Source organism: Budorcas taxicolor, chromosome 12 (genome assembly GCF_023091745.1).
Source record: "Budorcas taxicolor isolate Tak-1 chromosome 12, Takin1.1, whole genome shotgun sequence".
Classification (NCBI taxonomy): domain Eukaryota; kingdom Metazoa; phylum Chordata; class Mammalia; order Artiodactyla; family Bovidae; genus Budorcas; species Budorcas taxicolor.
The window spans coordinates 18,637,522-18,649,323 of NC_068921.1; the positions used below are offsets into that span (position 1 = coordinate 18,637,522).

The window sequence follows — 11,802 nt, forward strand, 5'->3', positions numbered from 1 at the left end:
TAAAGAAAGCTGAGTGCTGAAGAATTGACGCTTTTGTACTGTGGTGTTGGAGAAGACTTGAGAGTCCCTTAGACTTTAAGGAGATCCAACCAGTCCATCCTAAAGGAAATCAGCCCTGAATAGTCATTGGTAGGACTGATGCTGAAGCTGAAACTCCAATACTTTGGTCACCTGATTCGAAGAACTGACTCATTGGAAAAGACCCTGATGCTGGGAAAGATTGAAGGCAGGAGGTGAAGGGGACAACAGAGGATGAGATGGTTGGATGGCATCATCGACTCAATGGACATGAGTTTGAGTAAACTCCAGGAGTTGGTGATAGACAGGGAGGCCTGGTGTGCTGCAGTCCATGGGGTCACAAAGAGTCAGACACAAGTGAGCAACTGAACTCAACTGAACTGAACCAGACCTACTCCCATAATATACATTTTAAGACAACAGGAAGGAGAAACTGTCCTCAAGCAGGACACATTGTTGTTATATAATCCTTATACAGAGTTTAAGCTGAGTTGTGTTGTTGTGAAATCATTAGGTTTAAAGAAAAAAACATTTTCTGTGACTAAGACTAAGGAATGTAGAGGGTAAAAAAAAGATATTTGTCCTTTCCTCCTCCTTGAGAATTCCAGACCCCTGTCTTCTCTTTGAGAGCCCCAGACCCCTCTTTCCTCCTCAGAGACCCCAGACTTCTTATCAATCTACCTAGAAATTGACTGCCTCAGTCCCAAGATTTAATTTTTAAAAGCAGTTTTAGGGTTCACAGCAAATACTGAGCAGAAGGCCCAGATATATCCTATATACTTCCTTTTCCCAGATATCCACGGCCTCCTCCACCATCAACATCTCCCACCAGATGGTACATTTGTTACAACTGATGAACCTACATAGACACATCATGACCATCCCCAATTCACAGCTTACCTGTGGGTTCACTCGGTGCTGTACCCCTGTAGGTTCTGACAAATGTATGCAAGCGAAATGCACGTGTGCTAAACTGAAAGCAGGAGTTGGAGGGAGAGAAATAGGAAGCTGCTGGTTTGGAAGATGGAGGAGGGGGCCGTTTGCCAGGAATGTCAGTGGCTTCTAGAAGCTGGAAAAGGCAAGGAAGTGGATTCTCCCCTAGAATCTCCAAAAGAAAGACAGCCCTGCCGACACCTTTGATTTTAGCCCAGTGGGACCCATTTAGGACTTCTGATCTATGGACACGAAAGAGAACAAAGGTGAAAACTGTTTGAAGCCCCCAGGTTCCTGGTAATTTGTTACAGCAGCAAGGGGACATAAATACTGGAAGGGGGATACACTTTGGGGGATCAGAATACTTTTAGTTGGTGGAAAGTGAGAACCCACTCACCCAGTGGTCAGAAGCAAGAGTCCTGCTGGTTTGACCCTCAGGCCTCACTTCATTATCGTCATTACCATTCTTTTCAAAACTTGGATAGTTTTGCATTTCAGCCATCCTCCAAATAATCCCCCAAATTGAAATGCTTGTTTCCCCTATGTGAAGGATTATTTATCGAATTAGGTTGTTGAAGTAATTATTCTCGCTCATCAAATTGAATTTAATTAATTTTCATATTTCAAGGGCCTGATGGCTGCTAACTGTATCCACTTGGCCGATCGCTCCATAAAACAATCTGTGTTTTCCCCCATTACACTTCTTTGCATCCTCAAAGACTATTCACTTCTCTGGAGTAAAACTGTGAGGAATGCCAGGCCAGACGAGCAAATTCTCTAGAGGGAAGAGAATCCGCTAGTAAAATACAGCCCAAGGGTTTGTGGCAAACTGATGAACACTAAGCACATTGCTATGGCAGATGGAAGCAGGCAGAAGAGAGAGGGTGCTTTTCCTTTAGACTCTGTGAGGATCCTGAGAGAGGGGCTGGGTTGCCGGACCCCCCACCCCCAGAGCCCCAGCATCTGCCTGCAGTCTGGGAAAGCTCTCGAATGGCTTTTTCAGAGTTGGCTTCTGGTGGCCTCACAGGAGGCCCACGTCTACGAATGTGTTCATACCCATCCTGGCTTTTCAGATCTGTTCAGGGATGAGCTGCCTTCAGAGCTGACTGTGTCCTCAGGGCTCCATCTGAGTGTGTCTCTGGTGGCCCAGCTTTGCAGTGTCAGGCTGTATTTTTGAGTCAACATGTACAGCAGCACTTATTCCCAGACCCTCGAGGGCAGTGCTAGAAAGTGCTTCAAAAGAAAAGGACAAACAAGACAGAGAAGGAGAAATACGGTATGACATCCCTTGTATGTGGAGTCTAAAAAGAAATGATGCGAATGAACTTACTTACAAAACAAAAAGAGACTCACAGACTTAGAAAATGAATTCATGGTTGCCGGGGGGAGGGATAGTTAGGGAGTTTGGGATGGACATGTACACACTGCTATATTTAAAATAGGTAACTAACAAGGACCTACTATAGAGCACATGGAACTCTGCTCAGTGTTATGTGGCAGCCTGGATGGGTGGGGGGTTTGGGGAAGAATGGATACATGTATATGTATGACTGAGTCCCTTCACTGTTCACCTGAAACTAAAACAATATTGTTAATCAGCTATCAGTTCAGTTCAGTTCAGTTGCTCAGTTGTGTGCGACTCTTTGTGACCCCATGAACTGCAGCACACCAGGCTTCCCTTTGCATCACCAACTCCCGGAGTCCACCCAAACCCATATCCATTGAGTCGGTGATGCCATCCAACCATCTCATCCTCTGTTGTCCCCTTCTCCTCCTGCCCTCAATCTTTCCCAGCATCAGGGTCTTTTCAAATGAGTCAGCTCTCTGCATACCCCAATACAAAATAAAAAGTTCAAAAGGAAAGGACAACCTATTGGTGGATTTACATGATGCATAGTCAAACTGATACCATCGCTCAACTTCTTATTACATGTCTATACAGTTTGTGTGTCTATTTATATACATATACACACACTAATAGAGACAAAGCATTAAGGCAAAATTTCTTTACAACTCAGGCGAGAGTCTGCCATCAACAATCTATGACCTGTAATTAGTGGTCTGGTCAATAAGGTTATAACCATAAACAAAACATAGCTGTGCTTACCCTTCACTTTCAAATATCCACCCTCCCTGCATATAGACATAGATGTTCCTATGTTACAAAGCATGTTATTTCACTCGATCCCCACAATGATCAGGTTTGACGGTAAGGGCTTAAAGGGTAAGTGATATGCCCGAGGTTACAGAGCTCCCAAATGGTGGGACTGAAGTCGGCTAATCACTTATGTCTATCTTCTGTGTGATTACACTTTGCAGAACTCAAAAATACTGAGAAGTTGAGATAGTCATAAAAAGAATGCTTATCATGGATTCTGCATATATTATGTGCCAGGCCCTGTACCGGTCACTTCTGTGTACTTCTTGTGAAATCTTCCTGCTCGCCTTTAGATGTAAGTAGTGCAATTCTTACTTTGTAGGTGAGGAGTCTGAGGCTTAGAGAGGTGAATCAACAAACCCAAGGCCACACAGCTCACATCTGGTAGAGCCAGGTGTGAACTCAGTTCTGACTCCAAAGCCCACGCTCTTCCCCTTTGGCTGTGTTTCCTATTTTCCCTTTAGTACCAATTTAAATCAGTGCTTCCACCTTTTGTAACAGTATTTGCATTTTGCAACATCTCCAGTTAAGGAATGGGAAGACTTGTTTCTTTGGTTTGGGTTTTAATTCCAAGTGTCTGGTAATGGAGGGGAGGGTTTTGGGGCGGGGGAGAGTCTAGGGGGTCAGCAGGCAGCCCCCTAGTGTCTCTGAAATTCACACCTCAGAGCCAGCCAGCCCAGGCTGCTGCGGGCACAGCTTCAGTTCTCCCGGAGGGTGAATAGGTTCTTCTGAAAAGTGCTGCATGTGCAACACAGCAGCCCTGAGCCCTCGAGAGAGAACTCTTGAGTCCGAGCAGCCCTGGACAGAGGAGCCTGGCGGGCTGTAGTCCATAGGGTCGCACAGAGTCAGACACGACCAGAGCAACTTAGCACAGCATACATGCACGTGGCCCTGCTCTTGAGGAGCTGTACAGCCTGGACAATTCATTTCCGAACCCTCTTGGAGACTCTGCTCCCTTTTATTGAAACGGGGATTAAATTAGATAATGTGTGTGTGTTTGGGGTGGGGTGCCAGGCAAAACAGGGAAGCTATTCTTTCGTGTTCTCTTCCAGGGAGTCAAGTTTCCCTTGGCCCTTCTCTGAGTGAGCGCTCTGCACGAACCCTCAGTGCCTGCCAGGGCAGGCTAATGATCAGAGGCTTTCCCACTCTGCCTTCTGAAGGGTTTGTGCTGGTTGGTACACGTGTCATTTCTTGCAGGAGTTTCCAAACCTCATCACCGAGGAGCTGTCTCCCAAGTAAAGGCTGTTGTATGTGTTAAGAAATGACTTTGCTCATCCGCAGAGCCCACTGGTTGGATGGCATCACCGACTCAGTGAACATGAGTTTGACCAGCAGTGTTGACCACTTAGTCCTTGTTTTCATGACTGCTGAAAGTGTCTTTTTTTTTCCTTATTAAACTTTTAATTTTCTATTGGAGTATAGCTGATTAACAATGTTATGATAGTTTCAGGTGGACAGCAGAGGGACTCAGCCACACGTACACATGTATCCGTTCTCCCCCAAACTCCCCTCCCATCTAGGCTTCCACATAACATTGAGCAGAGTTCCCTGTGAAGTGTCGCTTTTAAGTCCTGCATCTTTATTGAATTCATGTCTGCAAAACCAGTCTTGTGCAAACACTTGGATGTCACTTCTCATTCTGGACTTATATGGACCCCACTGGCAGAGCCATGACACCTTCTGAGAGACAGTGTTCAGATAATTCCAGAAAAGCAACAACCTCATTGGCACGAGTGTTAACCACTTCATATCGAATTTTCCATGGTTTCTTCGTAGTCTGTAGTCTTGGACCCAAGGTTAAGAAAGAATGAAACATGATAAAGCAACTTAGCTTTTAGAAAGTCTTATCATCGAGACATATAAGTGTGCCAAAGCTGTGTCCTGAGCCCTGGCTGTGTGCAGGACAGCGCGAGGTGAGTTGGTGTGTGTACGTAGGTCATGACCCCTATTTTCAGGGTCCTTATAGTAGACAGCTGGATGCAGGCGTAATGTGCTGGATGAAGTGGGGAAAGCATACTTGGTCAGTGTTAGCAGTGTGGCCAGTGAGAGAGAAATCAGCGTTTGTGCAGGTTCAGGGACAGTATCTGGAAACTAAGAATTGTGAGGGATATGCAAGAATCTACAGGAGTGAGAAAACTGAAAGGTCAACAGGGGAAGCATTTTAGGCTGAAGAAACAAAGGCACCCAAGTGAGAATTTGCCCCAGGGTGATTAAGGCATTGAGCGTGTTCTAGCCTACTTGGTCCACTTCTTTTAAAACAGTGGGAATCAAGTTTGCAAGGATTGAAGAAAGAAAGTGAAAGTGAAGTCACTCAGTCAAGTCTGACTCTGCGACCCCATGGGCTGTAGCCTACCAGGCGGGATTCTCCAGGCAGGAACACTGGAGTAGGTTGCCATTTCCTTCTCCAGGAGATCTTCCCAACCCAGGGATCGAACCTGGGTCTCCCGCATTGCAGGCAGACGCTTTACCATCTGAGCCACCAGGGAAGCTCTTACAAAGATTAATTGGGCTCAATAAAAAGGAGGTTGAATTCTAAGTTGAGGAGTTTGGCTTATTCCTTTCAATAGTGAAGTCTCTGAAAGTTTTTTGAGCAGACAAATGGCATTGTGAGAGTGAAGTTTTAGGAAAGTTATACTGGTGGTGGTGTTTAGAGGGGGTTGTCATTAAGGAGAAAAGATATAAGATGGGGGAGTAGTTTGAGGACTATTACAAAGAGCTGATAATGAAACCATAAGAACGGGAACTAGGATGACCACAGAGGGAAAGAAAATAAGGGACAAATAAAGGCAAATTGGAGCGCAAGCAGATGGTAGGCTTACAGAAACAGCAAGAGAGACAATGACATCACAGGGTGAAGGTGGAAAATCTGGAACTTGTTGGTATAGCTGGCTTAAACAAGTTAAATTTGAGGTCTGGTGAGACAACCCCAAGTGAAAGGTAAAAATGGCCAGCAAGTTACTGGGGATTCCAGAAAGCAATTGAGAATGAATTCCAGGCTGTAGACATGATTAGTGTGGCATCCGAGTGGAGAGGATGGCTGAAGTTGAGTACTATAGTTTGTAATAAGTTTTAAAATTAGGTAGAGTGACTCCTTCCACTTTATTCTTTTTCATAATTGCTTTAGCTCTTCGAATTCTTTTGTCCTTCCATATCACTTTTAAAATAAACTTGCCTATATCTACAAAAAAAAATTTTGCTGGGATTTTGATAGGAATTGCATTAAACTTACAAATCAGTGTGGGGAGAACTGATGTCTTTATTACATTGAGTCTTCCAAATATGAACATGGTATGTCTCTCCATTTCTTTATATCTTTCATCCTTTCTTTCATCAGTATTTTGTGGTTTCAGCATACAGGTCCTATACATGTTTAATTTTATTGGGAAAAAAATCCAATATAATGATTTTAAAATCGTTTATACAGATGATAAGTACAAAGACAAAGGGCTTTGAAATGGAATTAGGTGTCAAAAGCAAATGTTATGTATTTATCTTTTCTCTCCAAAGCAGCAAGAAAGAAGGGAAAGAAGTGAGAGTTGACGAGGGTTAAGGCCCAACAGCTAAGGGCTCTAGGGAGCCAGAGATTCCACAGGAGAAGCAAGCCCAGGGTGGGGCAAAGGGTTCCCTGAGGGAGATGTGCAGACGCACCCCCAGATGGCCTTTACCTATTTCATACATAGTGCTATCGAGGAGCACTCAGGGCCGCCACCAGCTGAGGGTGAGACATGGAAGCCTGGGATCTCACAAGCAGGAAACACAGGATCCCTTTTACTGAGGAGGCCCTATATGAGATTCCCAGTTTCCCACCCAACTATGGGAAGGTAGTGTATATATACTGAAATCACTCAGTGGCCAGGGGACTCAATCCTAGAATGTACACTATGGCAACCTGCTCTGATGTCATATCCACTGTATTCATGTCTTTTTCTTAACAGCTCAGTATTTCTTCTTGTTGCTGATAGGTGTGGCTGTAAACTTACCCTTAATGTTTCCCAGCTGCAGAGCTGCTAGGACACATCCTCCAGGTAAGTCTACTGTGGTCCCTACTGCAGGCAGAGGAGCTAACGTCGGGAAAAGTCACGTTATCCCTTACACTCTTGCGAAGATAAAAGTAAAACTGAGCTCAAGCATTGAGAGTTTTTGCCTTAAAAATCTCATCTCCTCCATGGTAAAACAGAGAGAACTAGAGTACTAGAATTCAGAAAAACAAAGATGAAAATGCAATATCCGTGAAGAAAACAGAAAATCAAATTGTATTATCCCCTGAAAGAAACAGAATTTTGTTTTTAAAGGCAAATATGATCTTTCTGCAGCGGGATATAATTTTTGGCCCTTTTGTCACAAACAAATCACTAAAAAGCAATAGCATTTTATTATTGCACAGAGCAGTTCTCGAAGAGAAGGAAGTGATGGGTGTGCCGTGTCATGTCAGGCTTCTGTTCAGGCTTATGGAAGATGCTGAAAACACCAAGGTAGGCATCTATCCAAACTCTGTGCAGAAATTCACAAATAAACAGAGCAGACTCCAAGACAGAAGGTGTAAAATAGCACACCATGGGACACTGGTCTCCAGCGTTGTGTAAGTTACAAATTCTAATATAAAGCTATCTGGCATAAATTTACTCAAGATTACTTGAGAGGGTTCAGAACTAATACTGGAAGAGAAAATGGGCGCCATATAAGTAGAGGAGTCCACAGCTGGGCATCTGGAAGGGGGTCCTAGAGAAGGTGAGAGCGTGGTTTTGTGGGGTAGGAGGGATGAGCTGGGAGCCTGTGTGAGCAGGCTCTTTCCTACTTCGTGTGGCCTTTCTTGAACAGGGGCAGTCATGGTGAGGAACAGCACTCCAGAATGAACAGGGCGAACCTCCACATGAGGGAATTTTTTAAAATATTAATTAATTAATTAATTTAAGCTGTGCTGGGTCTTTTTTTTTCCTTCTTCAAGGTTTCCCCTAGATTTTCTGGATTTATTTACATGTTGTCTTAATCCTTTGTCCTTTCCCTCTTTATTTGAATCTTTACTTCGTCTGGAATTAATTTCATTTTAGATATGGCACACTGTCAATATTTTCTGCAAAACAAGGAACTATAATTGTAACTATCTTATTAACTAAAGTGGTATTTAGAAAATTGGTTTAAGTTCTCAACTCTTTTCTCTACCTGTAGTGTGGTTAGTTGCTGTGCAGGGGCTTTCTCTAGCTGCGGGGAGCAGGGGTTACTCTCTAGTTGAAGCACAAGGGCGGTGCTTTCCCTCTTTCCCTTTCTTTTCTCTTTCTCTTTCTTTGCAGTGGTTTCTCTTGTTGTGGAGCACAGGCTCTGGGGCACACGGGCTTCACAGCTATGGCACGTGGGCCCAGTAGTGTGGCACATGGGCTTAGATGCTCTGAGGCATGTGGGATCATCCTGGACCAGGGATAGAACCGGTGTCCCCTAAATTGCAAGGCAGATTCTTAACCACTGGACCACCAGGGAAGCCTGACACAAGGGAATTAAGTGATGATTTGATCAAGGTTAGAGGGACCACGGGAAGTTGTCAGAAAAGGGAACAGTAGCAAAGGTTCAGTAGTCTCCGTGCTTCCACTGCAGGGGGCGTGGGTTTGATCCCTGGTCGGAGAACTGAGATCCTGCATGCCACGCAGTGTGGCCCGCCATCCCTTCCCCAAAAAAGACTCAATAGTGCCTACTCTGGGCCAGGCACTGGTCTCGGGACAGTTTACAGATGAAGAAAGTAAGGCACGAAGAGGTTAAGTAAACTGTCTAAGATTACTCAACCGGCAGAACTTAAGTCACTGTTCTTAACCACCACATTATGAAAGTGGTTTAAAAAGATTCTAAATATGAGTCACAAATAGAAAAGTTGGTGCCAAGTCCTCCCTATTTCACAGCCAGTTGCCATAACAAATTCCCCTGTTCGGGACTTAAAGACATGGCCCCTTGTCACTGCCATTAAGACTGGAAGAGTTCCATTGCTGCTACAAAGACTTAAAGAAAATGCAATCACTGAGGGAGAAATTTTCCATGAGGAGAGAAAGAGCCAGAGAGGGAAGATTTGGTTAAGAGACACAGAAAAATATGGAAAAACAAACAACACGGATCTGGGATTCATTCAACCTCAATCAAAGGGTTCAGTCTGAAATGTCTAACAAAAAGGTCAAAAGTGTCACCAAAGTGAAATGACCCCACTAGGCAGCTAGTAAACAGAAGAGAGAAACTGATTAAGCTATAGCCCAATCACCGTGTGAAGCAAAATCTGGTTGACTAAATACACTGCATACCTGTAAATGACCTTCTTCATGATTTACTCATAATTTGGCAAAGTGGCTTTGCCCAAGAAGCATCCAAGTAACAGCTAGTCATACTGAAAGCCACTAGGGGGCAGCTCAGTTCAGTCGCTCAGTCATGTCCAACTCTGCGACCCCATGGACCGCAGCACACCAGGCCTCCCTGTCCATCACCAACTCCTGGAGTTTACTCAAACTCATGTCCATCAGGTCAGAGATGCCATCCAACCATCTCATCCTCTGTCATCCCCTTCTCCTCCTGCCCTCAGTCTTTCCCAGCATCAGGGTCTTTTCAAATGAGTCAGTTCTTCAGGTGGCCAAAGTACTGAAGTTTCAGCTTCAACATCAGTCCTTCCAATGAATATTCAGATTTGATCTCCTTTAGGATGGACTGGTTGGATTTCCTTGCAGTCCAAGGGACTCTCAAGAGTCTTCTCCAGCACCACAGTTCAAAAACATCAATTCTTTGATGCTCAGCTTTCTTTATGGTCCAACTCTCACATCCATACATGACTACTGGAAAAACCATAGCTTTGACTAGACAGACCTTTGTTGGCAAAGTAATGTCTCTGCTTTTTAATATGCTGGCTAGGTTGCCCATAGCTTTTCTTCCAAGGAGTAAGCGTCATTTAAGGGGGCAGTACCATGGAGAAAACAGCGGAAAGGGTGGCCTCCCAAGGTCTCACCTGTTAGAGAAGAGCATATAGTTGATTCTCACCATCCGTGGAAGGTACTAGCAGTGCGCAGCAAGGAGCCTTCTCTTCCATCACAGTCGTTTCCGTCTTCTCTGCAATTATGTTTAACAGCAAACCAAGGGACTTCCCTGAGGGTCCAAGATTCTGCCTTCCAATGCTGGAGGCTCAAGTTCAAACCCTGGTTGGGAAATTAAGATCCTACAAGTCCCATGGTGTGGCCCAAAATTTTAAAAATAAATAATAGGGAAAACAAGACTCATCCTTTCAAACTTTGGCTTTGAGGTTGATCCAGGGTGTAACGTGGGGCACTATGCTGTCTTAGCCACATGACATGGGGTCAGTCCTCCAGACCCACCGTGGCCGAACCTAGTGCTTTATCACAGAGCATCTTTATCAGGCCTCTCAGAGCTTCTGCTGAGGCTCAGGACAACAGTCACACCTCTGTTTCAGGCCACAAGGGGGAATAGAAGACTTCTTTCTTTCCTCTCTCTCTCAGAGCTTTTGCTCTGCAAAGCAGTGTTCCTTTCAGAATGAAGTTGCCAGCATCCTGCCAGACATAGGTAACAAAAGTCAGCACCCATAGGAGCCAGCTCCTGGGTCCCTTTCTGAAACTCTCCAATTATAAGAGTTCTCCCAGTGCTCAGCTCCCACCTGGGACCTCTGGTCACTTGTGTTGGCTTCTTATTTTGTCTGAAGTGTCCTTCTCTAATTCCCTCCTTCCTTGGGCCTGCCTAATTCCCATTCATCCAGTAAGAATTACCTTGGTCACCTCCTCTAGGAAGTCTATCCTGACTGCCCCCAGGTTACACGGTAAACTACTCAAATATATGGCCCCCAGCATCCTGTGCTAAGCTCATCACAGCATTTACCAAGCTATAAACCATTTTCTCTTTTCTCCCACTAGACTGTAAGCTTCATCAGGGAAGGGTGTGTGTCTGGATCATTGTGAATAACCAACATTCAAGAGAAGAAACATTTAGGGTCTTGACAAATATTTGTGTGCATGCATGCTCAGTTGCTAAGTCACGTCTGACTCTTTTGCAACCCCACGGACTGTAGCCCACCAGGCTCCTCTGTCCATGGGATTTCCCAGGCAAGAATACTGGAGTGAGGTGTCATTTCCTTCTCCAGGGGACCTGCCCTGCCCAAGGATCAAACTCGTGTTTCCTGCATCTCCTGCTTGGCAGGCGAATTCTTTACCACTGAGCCACCTGGGAAGCCCTGACAAATATTTGCAGGATGAACTGATGTTGGAACCAGGCAGGTGCAGAAAAATAATCATTTAGGAGTGAGATGGTCAAGAGCACAGGTACTGGTGTCAGACAGATCGGGGTTAGAATCCGGTCTTGTCACTTAATGTTACACCTCCCTAAGCCTTAATTCCTTCATTTATAAAGCAACAATGACAATAAATAATAATTACTAGCTTTGTTTTTATTACAAGACCTACCTCAGGATTGAAATAAAGATCAGATGAGATGTTCTGAGTGCTTACAACAGAACTCAGCCCATTCTAAAGGCTTGACAATCCTTGGCAATACGCCCACCCCTCCCCCAATGCTGGCCTAGCCCTTCCCTTGCAGGAGTGGATTTGAAGGGAAAAAAGAAATCATTAATTTGCTTAGAAAATCCTGACATTCATATTTGAAGAAAACAGCATCGGATTGTTTTTCAAAGACAGCCTCCCATCAGCCAGAAGCCGATTACTCATCTTTTA

At 44.6% G+C, this 11,802-nt stretch overlaps 1 non-coding gene across 1 annotated transcript; it reads right to left on the reverse strand.

Moving 5' to 3' along the window:
- Window positions 1-5,523: 5,523 nt before the first annotated feature.
- TRNAC-GCA (transfer RNA cysteine (anticodon GCA)) lies at window positions 5,524-5,595 on the reverse strand. The gene has a single exon. It is a non-coding gene; the product is annotated as a tRNA-Cys (tRNA).
- Window positions 5,596-11,802: the final 6,207 nt, after the last annotated feature.